The 17446-nt window shown below is 36.6% G+C and overlaps 1 protein-coding gene across 1 annotated transcript in view; it reads right to left on the bottom strand.

Annotated features, from left to right (window-relative positions):
- Window positions 1–17446, bottom strand: part of hs6st3b (heparan sulfate 6-O-sulfotransferase 3b) — a 133189-nt gene that overhangs the window by 59479 nt on the left and 56264 nt on the right. The window lies entirely within an intron of this gene.

Here is a 17446-nt window from a genome sequence, read left to right as displayed (position 1 = left end):
AAACTGGATGCCTGGAGTAGATTAACACAGCTTGCACTTGTGTTCTCTGAAGTGTCTCGCGGCTGCTGGAGAGACACCAACAACATTGTCACTGCAGTACATTTTGGAGTCAGCAGCTACGACCAAAGTCAGACAGACCATAATATCTGGTCTCATCATGGAGAAAGGCTTGCATTAGGCTTACAACTTATGAGTTTTTATAGAGCTGCTGGGACATGTCAATTAAAATAAAAAGATGTCTCTTCAACACTTCTACATCTGTGAAATTCTGTCTGATATAGTTACGTTGTTTCCCGTTTCGATATGTCAGTCACAACGTACGCCAGAGCAACCAGTCTTTAACACAATCTAATATGGGGTGAAATATAACACTATATATTTCTTGAAGCCTGCTTTTACCACTTTGAAAGGTTTAATGTTAAAATCAAAAATCGTGTCAGCAGTCACTGATTGCCAACTCCCTAGCCTCTAAGCATGACATGAAATTGTTTTCTATACTCACGGGTGCAATATAGATAAAAGGCTTGCTTCAAGACAAGACACAGTCAGTCGGATTACCTACACTGACCTCTTTCATTGATAAAAGGGCCTTTAAAAGATTTTAAATGAATAAGTGAGTGAATACAGACTTTAAAGTAGAATATTACATTTTTTTGCATTACATGGACACATAAGAATTGACACTGCAAGTATAAAGAGTCACCTATTGCTATTATCCTGCCATTAAGATTGGAAGTGATGACTTGAAGAGGATTGTGCTATTTATCTCCTCAGCGAATGGCTTTCAAGGTTAATAAACAACCTTGCTTTCAGAATAAAAGAAGCACATTCATTTAATTTGTTTAAAGTTTTTCCGTGATTTTGTGTCTCTGCAACACTCACAAAAACACTCACATATCATTACTAATATAAATGAACTGAAGTGTAACTAATTATCCTTGATATACAGTACCAGTAATATAATATATATTTAAAGTCCAATCCCGGGGGGGATTATCCGTAAACACAAAATGTTTCACCCCTCCACGAACCCTTAGTTTTGGCTGATATGTGTCAAACTTTATTTGTATTCAAGAGCTACAGTACCAGGGCACAAGTAAGCAAACAACAGCCTTTCCCACAAATTACATTTGGTAGAGGAAGACAATTCCTTTCACTAGTCAACAGCAGCAGAGCAGAAATACATCTGCAAAATGGGTTTGACTCACACACTGTCATTCTAGTATCAATAACAATACCCAAAAGGCTGTAAAATACCAGTTTCCTTGTTTTCTTAATACAGTTAACTAAACGGCTGTCTCAGCTCTCCAGAACTGCGGGGATAAGGAAGCTTTTACCACTAAAATGAAAACACGGCATTAATAATTCATAATTTGATAGTTTTTTCCTCCTTCATGTACATATTAATTCACTCTCCAGGAGGTTCACATCCACAACAATCTTGTTTGCCCAGTACCTTGAAGATGAAACCGAGCCGTTCAACATAAACTCTTGTGTCAAATAACTATTGATTAGAAATCGCAAGTAGCAAACAATTACATTAGAATTCAAATAAGTGAAAATAAACAATTGGATTCTATCAAAACAGAGGTGATTTAATTTATTGTTTTGCAGCCATGCATTGCTCTGGAAGTCCGCCGTTCATCGCTGCATTGAGTCGGTTCTGAGTCTTATAGGAAGGTGAGATTAACTGAGATATAAAAGTAAGGGAGTACTTATCTTAAACATGCTTGCAAATCTGACTGACCTTTGATTTCCTGCCGTAGACAAGGTCAGAGACAAATGTGCAGTTTCACAGCTCTCTTCTCCCATTGGGAATATATATAGCCCAGAACTGGAGGGTTTGCAGTTTAGGATCATAAGGTTAATCAAACAACAGATACAAATATGTGAAATGAAATCGAGCGAGGCAAAGTTCAATAAATTATTCACCAATCTGACAGACTTCCTGGTGCTGCAGTCATATCTGCATTTTCTTCCCAATGAGGAAGTGAAGAGAAACAAAACGCAACACAAAAAGCAAACCAAACATTGGCTTCTCTTACCTGGATGTGAGGAGATTCACAGGGAGGACCAGAATGAAGCACGGAAGGCAGAAAAACACAAAAAGAAGAGAATTCACATTAACCATCTGATATACAAGTGTGTGTGACAGGGCAAACCTCTGAATTGAATTCACATTGTGTAAAGTAAACCTGTTGGCGTGAATTAATTATTTGGCCATTCTGGAGACTAATTCTCGGAGAAGAAAAGGTGTGCCATGTTTTTGCAGGCTAAGATGTTTGTTGGTATGTTCTTCCTTTAAGTTAGTCCTTTTCGTATCAATTATGATGGTTTTTATTTTTATAATGTACTTTCAAACTGGTCAAAACATTAACAGTTAGAAATGACATCATTTCTACAAAGGCTATCTTAAAGAACAGGACCACACTGGGTAGGACTTCAAAATAAGGAAGCAACTGTTTCAGAATCATCCTAACAATGAAAGTGCCAATGATCTCAATATGGCAACCTAATGAGTTTTCATTTAAAGCGAGAAGACTTAACAATCAATTGAGAGGTACTTTACTCACTTGTAAAAATCAGTCTTTGTGAGTTAGGAGTGGAATCAAGATGCTAAACATAAATTAAACAGAGATAAAAAATAAATAAACCCTTGTATATGCCTAATTTTAAACATTTATTTAAATAGTATGTATTGGTTTTACAAAAGTATTTTCTTTCTGTTTGCATGATGCAGTTTCATTTACACACACACACACACACACATATATATATATATATATATATATATATATATATATATATATATATATATATAGACAGACAGATAGATAGATATAGATAGATAGATTTAACAAAGCTTGTGTTAGAAAATATAACAGCAGTGTACATCCTTATGAAAGCAGATCATATTTTCCAAAACAAAATACTGTGAAATTACAACTGTTACATAGCTTTAGGAAATACATATTTTTTAAATAAAATATGAATACGCCAGGCATCTAAAAAGCACCTGTTACCTTCAGGAAATCCATAAATGGCACTAGATCACAACACTGAGAACATAAAGCACAGTTACAGTAACAGTTGACTGCTCCCAACTGAAAAATAAGCATCTGTTGTCTAATTAAATATTTAGTAAGTTGTTTCTGGAATTGTTTAAGTGTATGTCAAGGCTACAGCACAATATCATGGCCTGAATACATCTGCCCCCAACTGTACAGAAACTGTCAGACCTACTTCAAAGCTTTGCATTGTCAGCAGACTCTATATATAAAACACAATAATATTAACTGTTAAGTACAAACTACCTAAAAGGCTTTTTTTCATATGACATCTAAAGATGTAAAGAAAATTGGTTAAAAAAAAAGCAAAGAAAGAAAGAACAGTTCACTGAATATTCAACAGTTACAAATAAATCAAAAGTGATGGGCACATGAGCCGGTCTTGTCTGGGAGATAGGAGTTTCTGCCTGTCAGGAACATAGTTACGCTACATTAGGCAATCATTTAAACGAGAGTTTAAGCTAGCAAACGGCACAGCGTTGGACAGTCTTTTGATGTCAGTGTTTTGGATCGGATTGTATTCCTGCTTCCAAGTTCAGCTGCAGCTGTTGTTTTCGACCTTTTCTGGCACACGGCTCTGACCCAGAGACCTATTACAAAAAGAAACTGTCCGATTGATTTGCCTTCAGCTATCTAAATGAATTAATCCCTCACTATGGTATCAATACAATGGAGTGACATTACTGTAATTACCACTGTAGCTATTACCCGAGCCGGAGCAGACTCTGCCCCCGGAGACTATGTATTGGGATTTGGTCAAGTGGCTTGATTACACTTTTCAGTAGTCACATGTGTAAGCAAGAGGACTGAAGGACACCTTATTCGTCCTTATGTCTCATTGACAATGAAGCCCTTCGTATTATCATTAGTTAAACTAGGCTAACACCAAAGCTATAGCGTACAGTACACACGAGCCTTCCAGGAATTTACAGACGGCCAATGATGCTTGGAATGCCTGGCTGAAGTGAAGCTTTCTTCATTCGGCCACTTAGCTAATTACCTCATAATCAGTAAGGAAACAGCTTCCATTTCTTAAATAACAGGCCGCAGACTTTCATGTGAAAGTCATCTCACCCACGTTAATAACCTGTGCTCATTCAGAGTCCACCTGTAGACCCTGCGGTCCATCTCTCTGCTCTGCAAAATAGTGATCACAGCCCACTACCAAGGGCCAAATTGGACATCTTCTCATGTTTAGTTCTTTTGCACTGTTTGCAACAACATTTAACAATATAATCATCTTTTTCATTCTCTCAGAAAGCAATAAGAAGTTTGCACCATTCTGTAAACAGTCACAGTGCATTTTCTCATTCCATCTCACAGTCTGCTTTTAAAGGTTCCTTTATATTCTTGTGTCAATGGTTTTAATTAGAAGATAGGCAGCTCTCTATATAGGATTCACTTACTGAGGCTGCATTATAAAGAGACAGACTTATGATTTATCTTTTTTGTTTTCTTACAGGAGAACAATGCTTGTGGATTGAATACCTGACCCTACTATTGACATATTATGATGCACAATGTGGACCAATCTAGAAATACACTGGGATTTCTTCACCCACACAGAGACATTTCATATACCATATTTATTTCAATTTGAAGTTAAGATTAATTACATGGATAGCTAAGGTAAATATCAGCATGTCTTTATCTCTGAAATAAGTTTACCCATTTCGAAATGAAGTCTATTTCAGAATCAAACAAATTCCTGCGAACGATCACTGGGGTTCTATCATATCATTACATGAAGGGTATTCAAAATCCAAAGGCACGTCTCTTCAAAATCAAAACTATCCACGCTGAAATGTGGAGGCAGTCTTTACATTTCCATCCACGGCAAGCCGAAACAACTCTGCAAACTCCGTCAATTATAAAGCTTTGCTTAACAACACAATCAGTCCCGATATGATCCTACTGGCGGAAGTCAGCAGGAGTATAGTGTTATCTGATATGTTATCTAATCCAGTTTCTACTTTATAATGCATCACATTAATGCGGGGATGTATTCCCTCTAGAACCTCTTTGAAAACAGGAGGGGGAACAATGGATCAAAAGGAAGTTTGTTTGTTTTATTATTCTTCGACAGTGAATAGGCAGGGAAATTACAATTTTCCCTCATTTTCGTTGATCATCCTACATTGACTGTTATTGAGTTGACAGTGCTTCACCTTTAATAAATCTATAAATATAAATAGAGTTAATAAGAAGAGTACCTAAGAAAATGTGCAACATAACTTAAATCCTGGTGGTTTAATAGCTTGGGGTATTGGTGTTTAACTGGATAGTTCTGTTACAGTATATATATATATATATATATGTACACACACACATTATTTAAAAATGTAATACAGGGCTGGAGAAAATAATGTATTCAGATTATTGGCAAAAATAAACTCTTATAAAAAACATCTGAATATTCTGTTCAAAGTCTGTGCTGTCTGAGTATATTTTAGTTAGTCATAAAAAAAAGTGTTGTTACTGTTTCTCAAAACTCGCCTGCGAAAGATTGTAGGAACAAGATCATGACCCCTCCTACAATTGGTATTCCCTTGAAAAGCATATTTATATATTTATTTATCTCTCTCTCTAAATATATATGTGTGTGTGTATATATTTTATATCATATGTTACATGCATGCTGAAAAAAACAACTATTACATGAATCTCAAAATTTGTAAATGATAACATTTAGATGCAAAATCCATGGCGGGTCTTTTGGAAATAGTTGTTAAATTCCACAGCATGAGTTTTCCCATTCAACAGTCTGTCTCTATCTCTAACTCAAGTTGACAACTCATGATGACATTCTAATGGCCAAATTAACACAGTCACCTTTATCTGCTATGTAAATAGAGTCTTATTGATTTAATCAAGTGTAGGGTGAACTTGGCCGTTTTATCTGTCAGTCGCTGCAGATTTTCGCTTGCTCAGTGCTTCCCTAAAGAGGAAAGCGAAGCCCCCAAAATCAATACTCACCAAGCCAATTTTAATTTATTGTGATCAAGGATGTGTAATTAAGAAGCAATTCCAGGAAATATAGCAGTTTCCTGTCTGAGAAATTCCACAATGGAATCCATAAACAAATACTTCCCAGAATTTCCCTAATGCACCTACATCCTGTCTATTGTGTTTGCCTCTGACAAAAACGCCTACGCCTACACAGAGACTGTAGCGTTGCGTATTGCCGTGCCTGAAGGGTCTCCAGGCGTCTGGTTGTGAAGGTCTAGCTGCTGAAGGCCCTGATGTCCGAGTATTACTCTTAGCTCATGTGGAATTCACACATCTGACGCCTGCTTTAAAGACTTGAATCTCAACCACACTGTGATGATGGCTGAGCTGAGCTGAGGCCTTGGTGACCCAGTTTGACTTTGGATCCTATCCCAGCACTGTCCATATGTTGGGTTAAACTATAAGCACGTGTGATGACTGAACACAGATGAGCACTCTTCTGTAAAAAATAAATTAAATGCTCAGTTACCCAGATAGCATTCAACATGTTTAGAGCATTTTTTTAGGTATATATAGGTTTTAATAAGAACCTTATAACCTGCACAATACTTTTTTTTTAGGTATCTTCAGTTAGACATAAACATGGTAAGTTACAACACCGGTGCCATTATTTAATAAGACTTTCCTTTATGGCATCAGCCCATTTTTGGAATAACCGGGATAGAGAATAGCTCCCTAAGATGATCACAAATCACATATTAAAACTTTTCGAACCCTTTAAATTATGTTTATTGTTAGCCTACATTGCCTTGCAGAACATTTTTTTTTTGCAGAGATAGAGTGATTGAATTTTGAAAGCAAAATTCAAGAAAATCCTGATATAGCACTGTTACACAAATTATGCTGGTGGCAGAATATCATTATTCTGTCTGCGTTACATATTTTTTCCCAGGGTTTCAGATCAGACCCCCTTCCCCTCAAAGGCAAACCAAGACCTCTTTGATTTTCTCTTTGACCCCCAAACCATTTTGTCTCATTTCACTAACATACTGACATATCTCTAGATGATGATGTTTCCTTCCTCAGCTATCCACTCTATCTTGGCTGAAATCCTTCACAGTAATGAAAAATAAAAAAATATTTTCACAGCACGTGTTGTGCAATGTTAACGAGATCGGCTGCATAGTTAATTCCATCTCTGAGGATCGTCCTTGTTAAAAAACTACAAACAGATATCAAAGATCATTTTTTAAAGCATACATACATTATTCAAACGTTTACCACTGTTTGGACTGCTGTACTTCACAGCCTTGGTAACATGTAACTGGAGAATACTAAAGCCCCCGTGTATAATTTATGTGTTATCTATCTCTATCCCTATATATAAAAACAGACTTCTCTATGTAGTGACAAATGCACTAACATTTTGAAAATCAGCCACCAGTATAAATAAAATTCGAATAAATGTGTGTGTGCAAAAAATAAGTCCCTAGGTATCCATTAATACTGCATATGTATTGAAAACAACATATAATATAACACCTCCAGTCTACTTGAAATCCAGCATTTAATTAACTTAATCAAAGCATACTCATTTAGTCTGAAACATTATTATGAACACCAACTTGCCAAGTGATCAAATGGATAAGTGCAAATTGAGTTAGAAAAATGAATTAGCTATTAACTTGAATCTCTTTTTTTATTATTTGTTTCTGCCTGTACAGTTTCAGCCGGATAAGCTACTCTGGAAGTAGGGTAGCACATAGCACATCCCGAATTCTGATTTTTATTTAACCTTATAATCAATATCATAAGGAGAGCACACAGTGCTTTAAAACAGAGGAGACATGGATCAATATAGGTTTGTTTATGTATTGTTTATTTGGTTTGTGAATACTGTACTTCATTTTCAGTCTGACTTTCGAATGGTCTGCTGGATTCTAAGTAGTGCAGTTGAAAGGCAAATACAAGGTTCCTTCATCTGTATACCAAATATATCAACCGGAGTGACAAATAGAGATGCCTGGGCACAACACGGACTGTGTATGACTTCATAGTTCTGCATTGATATTGATTTCATTCTTCGGACTCCTGCATTTCATTCTCAGACACATAAGACTCAGTCAGAATGGTTAGGCAATCCAAAACAATAGTTGCAAAGTGCGCTCTGTTCTGAGAGGGATAGTTTAACTTTCTTGTCTCAGCTTTTCCCATATTCAATGTTGGTGCTTTGCTTTAATCAGTTGAGATATTGACATTTTTCATCTCACCCTGAAGAAGAAAAGAAGGCCTTGGCTTTGCCTCTGTTGTCTGGCCAGCTGATCTGACAAAGTTACTGAGTCTAATTAATTGTATTTTTGTCCATCCCCTCTCTGTCTTACAGATATGCCTCTCAGAGGTGTTTACTGTAGCGTGGTGACATGAACCAACCCGCTTCTGATTTCTCTCCCCTACTCAAAGGAAGTACTGTGAACACATTAAAAGTTAAGACCAGAATTTCAGATCCACTCTGGAGGAAACTCCAATTTTACCGGTCTACTGAGCATGATTTAATAATAATAATAATGCTCTATGCAAGGAGTTTGTGACTGGGGGATTTCTTCTGCCTTAAACATCAAAACATCAGCACTTTTCTAATCTTTCTTTGAATGAAATAACCAATATGTAAGGGCAAACATATTGCAAATTGCCAGTGTGTTTACAACAGCTGAATAATTGCTGTATGTTATTACAACTACATGTAATTAAATAGGACTAAGTGTGATATATTCTTGTTTGAACATAATATTGAGATTACATCTTTAAAAGGTTTTTTTTTTATTAAGTAAGAGAATTGAGACAAAAATACGAAGAAGCATAGCAAAGTGTAGAGTGAGGATAAATGGGCTTTAAATGAGGCTGTCAAGAAATAACTGTGCATCTTCCAATTTAAATAATCATCTATAGCAAAATACTCATATACACAAAGGGTTTACATATGGGTTACTCAAAGCTCTTTCTTTGCTCATTATGATGCATTAGATTCAGATTATCATTAAACCTTCAGAGAACTCAAAGCACTTAAACAAAATCGACTATACTTTCATTATTAAATGACACGTTAAAAGGTAATCTGAAACACCATTTTTAATGAGTGCACGACAAATACAAAAAATCTAGATGTCACAGATGCAGTAAGTCTTTGTAGGTCTATTGGTTTAAGAGATATGAGGTATATATACCTTTGTGAGTTTCTGCCTAACGGTGTTGAATTTAAAAGTGAAAAAAAAAATAAGCGGGGGACCTGATTGAGACAAATGAATCTTGTTTCAAGGTGATCGCTGACAGCCGCTACCTTCTAAAATGCTGGAGGTCATTTTATTGATACCATTTTTCAATTATTCAAGCTCATCATAGGGAAATGAAGAAGAGACTCATTCCCATTTGCATTGGGAATGAAGAGACGGCTTGATTCAAGTGTACAGCAGTTTGACGAGCATACATATTTAATGGTTCCCTTGTAATAAAGCTTTAACTTCAACATCATAAACCTGGTTCACGTTAGGCTTGGCTATTTCTTCTCATCGGAAAGCAGGATCTTCAACAATAAGCATTTAGGTACATAAATACCTTAACAAACACAAATAAAAGTCCAGTCATTTTGGGGGGAAGCTGTCATCCATCACATTGAGATGTATATATTTTTATCTTTAATCAATTGTGACTGCGCACCCCAGTCCACCCTGCCTCAGTACAACACATTACTGCGCATATGTCACAACAGAGGAAAAAGACAGAGAGGGAATTTACATATCTCTGTATTTATTCATGCTTCCTTGTAGCGTTGTAACTTTGATTTATTTTGTTGGTTATTGTTATTTGTTTCTTTTTAGAAATGCACAGACAGAATCCCACACAGACGCAAAAGACGCATGCAGAGCCAAGGGCAAGTAAACATCCAGAAACACATAAATGTTTCAAATGCAAAATATGTTTGCACTGTTAAGGCAAACATCTTCATTAGAAAGCCAGAGTAGGCATTGTGTCATCTACATTTTTATCTACATTGCCTGCTCCTCATTTGGAAGAAATTCAAGCTTTTCATACAACACACAATGCAGAATGCCTTGGCTAAACTGATTGTCCTGTGACATCCAAGGGTGGGTTTAAATCAAAACTCCATGATGTTTGCAGCAAGTATTCACCTAATTGCCTATGGGCTCTGCATCCCAGACATTGCAGTATGAGTTATAGTGCTGGTGTAAAGACCTTTATCATATCCTTCTACTAAAGCAGGCAACATTATCTAAAATGCATTCTGGATAAATGGATGTAGGTTTGTTTTTCATGCATCAAATGCACTATATTTCCAAGATGCATCAAGTAAATGTTTTCCAATCATTTTTGAGAGTGGGGTGCAAAGCACATTTAATGCAATACACAGTCCTGGCTCAATGAATACATTTCAATAATGTAAAACAATAACACAAGTGTTTACCTTATAAGGCATTACTGTTTTATAACACGGAACAGAGAGACAAAAGAAAAAACAATCAACACATTAAACAAATTGAATAAAGGCTATTGAGAGAAACTTCATGTTATGGCAGCTAAACTGCTATGCTAAAATCCGAAATAAATGAACATAATTAACTGTGGAATGAATGCCTAAAAACGCATTTCAGAAAGATTCAGACTGTGCTCTTCCATGCTGTTTTGAGTTCTGTCATTCCTTGGAGTGCAGAATAAAAGCTGATCAAAAAGAAATCTTATAACATTCATCATCAACACATGTCCCTACATGGTAGTGCTCACTTTCTGTGTATAATGTAGTGTATTTCCAGATGAAATCTTGTGAGAACCTAAAAAAAAAAAGGCCACTGTAATAGCTTTGACCCATTATTGTTCTCATTTCTTTTCAATTTCAACAACCCATTGTACCATCAGGCAGCACAACTACACAGCAATTTAATTCTCCCTATCCGGTCCGGCTTGATCCGTGCGCACGTGTAGGATGTTGCCGGCTCTTCCTAGGGACGCATGACAGGGCTTCATCTGCTATCAAAGCACTTCCCTAATTGATCGCTTTTCTTCAAGCGTAGTTCTCTATTTAGTCAAACTCTTGATCTCATTACAACCTGAATCTTTGCTGGCTTGTGTGACAAATTCAAACCGGCGCCCGCTTCTCTTCACAATCCCACTGATCCAGCCCATAGGGCGATCCCGTTTTCTCAAATCCCTGCAGATTTTCATTGAGCCTAAGACACGCAGTGGAATTTTTACATGGCATCTCAGAGTTATCTCCACCTCTGAATTTCACTCAGGTGCCCTTTGCCTTCCTGACCTTATTAAAATGTATTTTCTTATGTTCAGTAGATAGAAAGTATTTCCGCATTTCCCTCAAGTCCACGCTGCATTTAATTTCTATAACTGGGGGAAGGGGTTACTCAGAATAGCTTTTTACTCTGTTCGAACTGCTTTCTCAGTGCCATCGCATCTTCTGTTTTGCAATATTACATAAGTGACTAAAAACTAAATATAAAAAGAGAAAAGCAGTAATTCATTCCTGAGCAGTTGTGTCACTTAAATCAAAACTAGCACCTGCTTTTACACACCCTCAGCATTCTCACACAATGCATATCTTGATATTTTCCTGTATATCCCCAATAACACCACCCTAACATCTTTTACATCTTTGCAGGACTCCTTCTGGAATTGCCAAGGAGTACACGAAGAAGGGGGAAAAAGTCATAACAAAAAGAAACAATCCCCCAGTGGGATCCTGCAGGACATTTTATGTCACCTTAGGAGTGTTAACCACAGTAAAAGCCCATGGTAATTTGACAGTTATCCTCAGGATTTCCAATTATTTTACCACATGCGTACTTTGTAATGTCATAGATTTATTTTATGGTCAACTATACCTATCCATCCTTTACTGTGATTTCACTGTTTTCCTACACTTTACTCTTGTTTAGAAAAAGCTAAATATACAAATGGCCAGCTTCAACTGGACAGAAAAATATGTGAATGTGAAGTCAATTGGAACTATGTTTTTGGTTAAATTAAACAAAAAATGATGTATTTTTGGACATGCAGACCATGGCACAAAACACCCCAGCTTGTGTCAAGAATAAAGTCAATGCTGTGAAGCATGTAGCCTAGATAGATTTATTTAGCTTAGCGGCTCTTTTTCATACTTCAACACAAGTAGCTGTTAGAACTGAAAGACGGATTCCAAAAACATAGCAGAATATTTTGGCCAATAAACCTGACACACCCTCGGTCGAGAAGCTGATGGATACAATATTGACAATAATACAATTCCTATGTATTTATATAAAAATACTGTGTACACCTGCATTTTCTTGCTGAGGCAAATTTGAATCATACCTCATCAAGGGTCTGGATATGTTTAAAGCATACAGCAGAAGGGTCTGCTTGTGACTAAGATATTTTCTAGGAATCATAGATTATTTTAGTCATTTACATATTCAAGTTTGTCATTATAGAAGAAATCCGAAGCAGAATATGAGCTGTGAACATTTTAAATGCAGTGCTCTGAGAATTTCTCGGGTCTGCTCTGCCTGAAGCATCTCTTAAAAGCTTTTTAGGTAATTCACATTTGATAAATCTCCAGGCTACTGGCAAAGCAGAATGATCACACTAACAATGAGAAAATATCTGTGTCCTTGAACCTAGGAGGGTGACAGCCTTCCCAGTTTAATTATGAGGAAAAGCTTACACACACTTCACTTGGAGACATTTTAACACAAACCGAGGAATGTCTTAAATCTGGCTTAGTATTTCTTCACTATTAAGAATAATACATCCGATTCGCTAACAATGTTTTACAGCAGGACGTTTCTTTGCAATATCAGAGTATGTCTTTCTTATATAAATCTAAGTAGCCTACCTGTTGTAAATGCAAAGGTCTTTGTTTTATTCCCATTTTTTATTCCCATTTCAGATTTCATTAAGATGAATGAGCCTTAATATGTGCCATTGGCTTTTATCATGTCATAGAGATTAGGTGATGTTTAACACAGATCTCTTTTGCAACTGCTATCCAAAGACTGTAGAAGCTTCTTGAACCCAAACCAATATGGTTAGACCAGCAAGGTTTCCCAGACATAACTGTTCAGTAGTTTCTGAACCAGTGATTGAGTTCACATGTTTTCTGATGTAAACATGAAAAATGCTTGCAGCCAGGTATTAAATACATTAAATATTGAAAGTAAAACAAAGCAGCTTAGCATAAGTGTCACAGGCTACTATTAATTCATTTCAATAGCAGGGTTAACATAAATCCAGAGAATAGTACATTAGAAGACAATATGGACTGACTTAGAATTAAGCACTGAATTAAATCCTGAACCTAGAATATTCAGACAGTTTTTGTTTGTTTGTTTGTTTGTTTCTTTGTTTGTTTATCTGTTTATTATCTTTAGGGGTAAAATCATCTCTGGTTCCAGGAATGCCAAACACCATGCTAAGTGCTAATACATGCACAATCGTTTCAGTAGTTAATTGAATTCAGCATTGAACCCCTACCATTTTTGTTACCATTTGCCACGAATGCCGACTTCCTTCGAACCATATATGAAAAATACTGCCATTTGTACAGACATGCAATGGCTGTTCTTGGATGTAATTCAGTTTTTAGCAAACATATTTTGGTAACACTTTAGTCCAGTAAACATCCCTAATTACACTGTATTCAAAATATCACCAGTTTCTGAGGTTAATCAAGTTTTTGACCACTTATTGTGCTTAAAACGTGCCCATGCCCTTAACAGCAAACAGGCCAGCACACTTCAAGATTGATGCTAAATGTTAGTTCAGCAGGAGCTTTGGGTAAACTTACAATAATATCAATCAAAGGTAACTGCAGTGAATTCTGAGATTAATCTTGAAACTCCAACCACATTCTTTATTCAGAATCACACTGCTGGTTTCTTCAGTACGTTTTTTCGTATTATTATTTATTTCAGAGATATGCAAGGTTCAGTTGTAAACTCTCATATTTAAATATCAATAAAACAATTCTAGTTTAAAGTAAGTGCAATTTAGACCACTAGGACTTTTCCTTCCAAATATCCAATTGAAATGAAATGGGGTCTCAGTATACCTCCCTTCATTTAGTGTAAACTATAAGTAGATGCTGTAGATGTAGATGTGGATGTAGATGTCCAGAAAGTTGAACAGATATACCTCTTTAGTGTCAAGGACAGGGCAGTGGAACTACTGTACCAAAAAAACTAAAAACTGTAGGCTAGATAAAATAACTACTACAGTAATGCCAACTTAACCAGAAATTGAAAGAAAAGAAACTGCTCAGTACTACGAATATTATTCAAAAGCTTTTGTAATAGTATTTGGGGTAGCTATCACCATAATAGCTACAAATATAAACAGACTTAATCTTCTGTCATATGCAGTGCCTGAGTTCCATCTGCCCCATTTTCCTCCGAAGACTTGCGCACAAATTGCTATCAGAATCCACTTACCACAGATTGTTCCATGCCTTGACTGCTTTAATCAAGATCATTTCCTTTTTTTTGTTTTTAGGAGTAAGCAATGACATGTCCTATGTCCTAGACAAAAAAGCATCCAAACCCCAAACAAACACGCCCGCTCAGCCATGCACACACATGATGTCCGCAATAGTGTGACATCATATCTGGCTCAATAATAATCTGAGAACACATGCCAGCGCAGATCTGGGCACTGCATTGGCCAGGGAGATCCACAGACGTAGGAAATCTCTCCAGAAGCCGTCCAGAGTTTTAACATATAGCATTTCCCTGCGCTGCACTTTGCCACGTATTAGGCATTAATACAGCTCTTCTCTCTATTGATTTGTTATCCATGAATTAGCAGTACTGCTTTGATGTCATTATAATAGCACTGTACGGAAGATTTAAGATTAAATTTATATAGGGATTAGTGCCTAAGCTTGTTATTTCGGGGGATTATCGGGCCGCAGTTGAATTATTACTTTTATTCATTTTTGCACAAACCGGATTACAACTTTTAGCTTTTCAACAGCTGCACCAAATATTCATCTCGGAGTTTCTCCTTTGGCCATGAACTTTATTACTGCTACAATTACTTTACTACTAGCAGACACATTTTGTACAATATGGATGAGGGGCTCGCTACTTCAAAATCATTGTTTGGTAATATTCCATGTATTTATTTAATAAAAAAACAGGGTATAGGAGGAATTAAACAAAATAAACTGTTAATTCAAGTAGTGAAATATTGAATTAGTAGTGTTCAACCAAAGGTGGTAGCTAGGGTTAGGATTTGGGAACCACCAAGGCATATAGGCCAGTGGTATGAAAAGGAAGGGAGATTAATCTTTTCTGAAGGTCATTATACAGTGACTATCAATGCTGCCCTGCAGTTGTTTTTAGCAACTGTTCTTGTATGTAAATATAAAGTCTTGCATTCCATTTAAATCTTAATTTCAGGAAAGGCTTTAATTGCTCATTCAACCGTGCTATAGCCGCACACTCAGGTTTTGACTTTTTAACAAGGCCAGGCTTCCGTGATGAGCTGGTCAGCTCTATCTTGAGTGCATGTGGCAGTCAGACTGGTAGGGCAACAAAGCTGCCATGCCGCAATCAACAGCTTCTTTCACTTTGCTGCCCCAGTACAAATGCCCCCGAGAGAATCCTGCTGGACTTATGTCTTAGATGGTGGGTCCTGCTCAGAAACTGAATCGGGCAGCTGTTAACATTACCAGAGGCTAGCACAACTCCTTCTGAGTGCATCTTCTGCTCGGCCAGGCAGAAAACTGGGCAGTGATCCTGCTATTCAATAGTTCATTGGATCTATTGTTAAGAGGTACCATGGCTCAATAAACAAGAAAAATATACAGCTCTGGAAAAAATTAAGAGTCCACTGCAAAATTATCAGTTTCTCTGGTTTTACTATTTATACGTATGTGTTTGGGTAAAAATAACATTTTTGTTTCATTCTATAAATTACTGACAACATTTCTCCAAAATTCCAAATAAAAATATGAATGGAATGGAATGGCTGCCATACATGTAGAGATGCTGATTTAAGAAAAAAAAATGCAGTGGTCTCTTAATTTTTTCCTGAGCTGTATTTAAAAAAAGCTTGTGAAAAGATCATGTGAAAAAAAATATATTTGCCAGAATTAAAAACAAATATCCATTAGAATAACCAGGGCATATTTTCAAAAATATAATTTAATTTTAATCACTGGATCTGCCACTTCACAGAAAGCGAGATAAGATTAAAGCAATAAATGAACAATACTTTTGTTTACTCTGCTTTTTTAATTAGATGTGTCATGAAGGAGTTATGAAAAGACATACCCTAAAGTGCTGCATAGCTACTCACTAAAAACGTGCTGAATTGTGAGCTAATTTGATTTAAAATGGATATGAACACCAGCTCTCTCTGTTTCACTTTGTCTCTCAAGCAAAATGAATAATTATTAATTGTATGAAGCCTCATAGAAGATCAGCTGTAAGGATAATCGGATGTGTCAAGCTATTTATGATATATTTAAATCTCTAAAATTGAAAAAAGTATGAAGATAAAGTGATGCTTATAAAAAGCCTTTTTTCCACCTGAAAATGTGTAGTCTTACAAATTGTGCACTGCTTACTTCTGATTATATTATTTGTTCTAAGGCACATATGAACGAAGTCTTCAATCTCCTCTTGACTGTCTAGCAGCCCTTGCCACATATTTAAACAGAAGCCAAAAAGCAACCCAGACTGATCTGTGACAATGCTGAACAGGACCATTGGTGTCAGTCAAAGACATATGGTTTGGCTGTCAGTTTATGTTGAATGTTTGTGGCGAGATTAGTATTTTCTAAGAATAAAATTAAGAAAACTGAATCCAAACTGAAAATCGAAGGCATTGGTTTCTATTTTGACTAGACACCCCAGTCATAGCGACTGCAGTGCTATTTAATGGCAAAACAAGTTTTCCAGTGAAATGATTAGTGTAATCTCAGCTCATGTCTGTCTCAGAGTATCTATGCAGCGCTATTCCCCTGCTCCGGCAGCACTTCCTCTCTCTGTGACAGACAATCAGTGTTCCAGCGATGACTTTTCTCAGACGGTCTCTAACCCTGTGCCACCTGCAGCGTCTTGAGATGCGTAGAACCCGTCCTTCGAGAACCGGCTGCAAGATGGCTTAGCTTGGCTACAAACTGGAAAAGTGCATCAATTGGAAACTGAGCAGGAAATGAAGCATTTCGGCTTACTCAATGCCAGAAGCAGCAGACCATACTCAATTAGCTATCCAAAATTAAAACAACAAGAACAGCAAAACGTAGTCTTGTGATTGGATACCTCAGAGAGCAGTGGACGGAAAAAATGGAAGTGGGGTAGATGAAAGTCTCTATTGTCCACATAGTAAAGCATAACACACCTGTCACTGATTTTCTTTTATAA

Source organism: Amia ocellicauda, chromosome 6 (assembly GCF_036373705.1).
Source record: "Amia ocellicauda isolate fAmiCal2 chromosome 6, fAmiCal2.hap1, whole genome shotgun sequence".
Lineage (NCBI taxonomy): Eukaryota > Metazoa > Chordata > Actinopteri > Amiiformes > Amiidae > Amia > Amia ocellicauda.
This window is presented reverse-complemented; position numbering and strand designations above follow the sequence as displayed.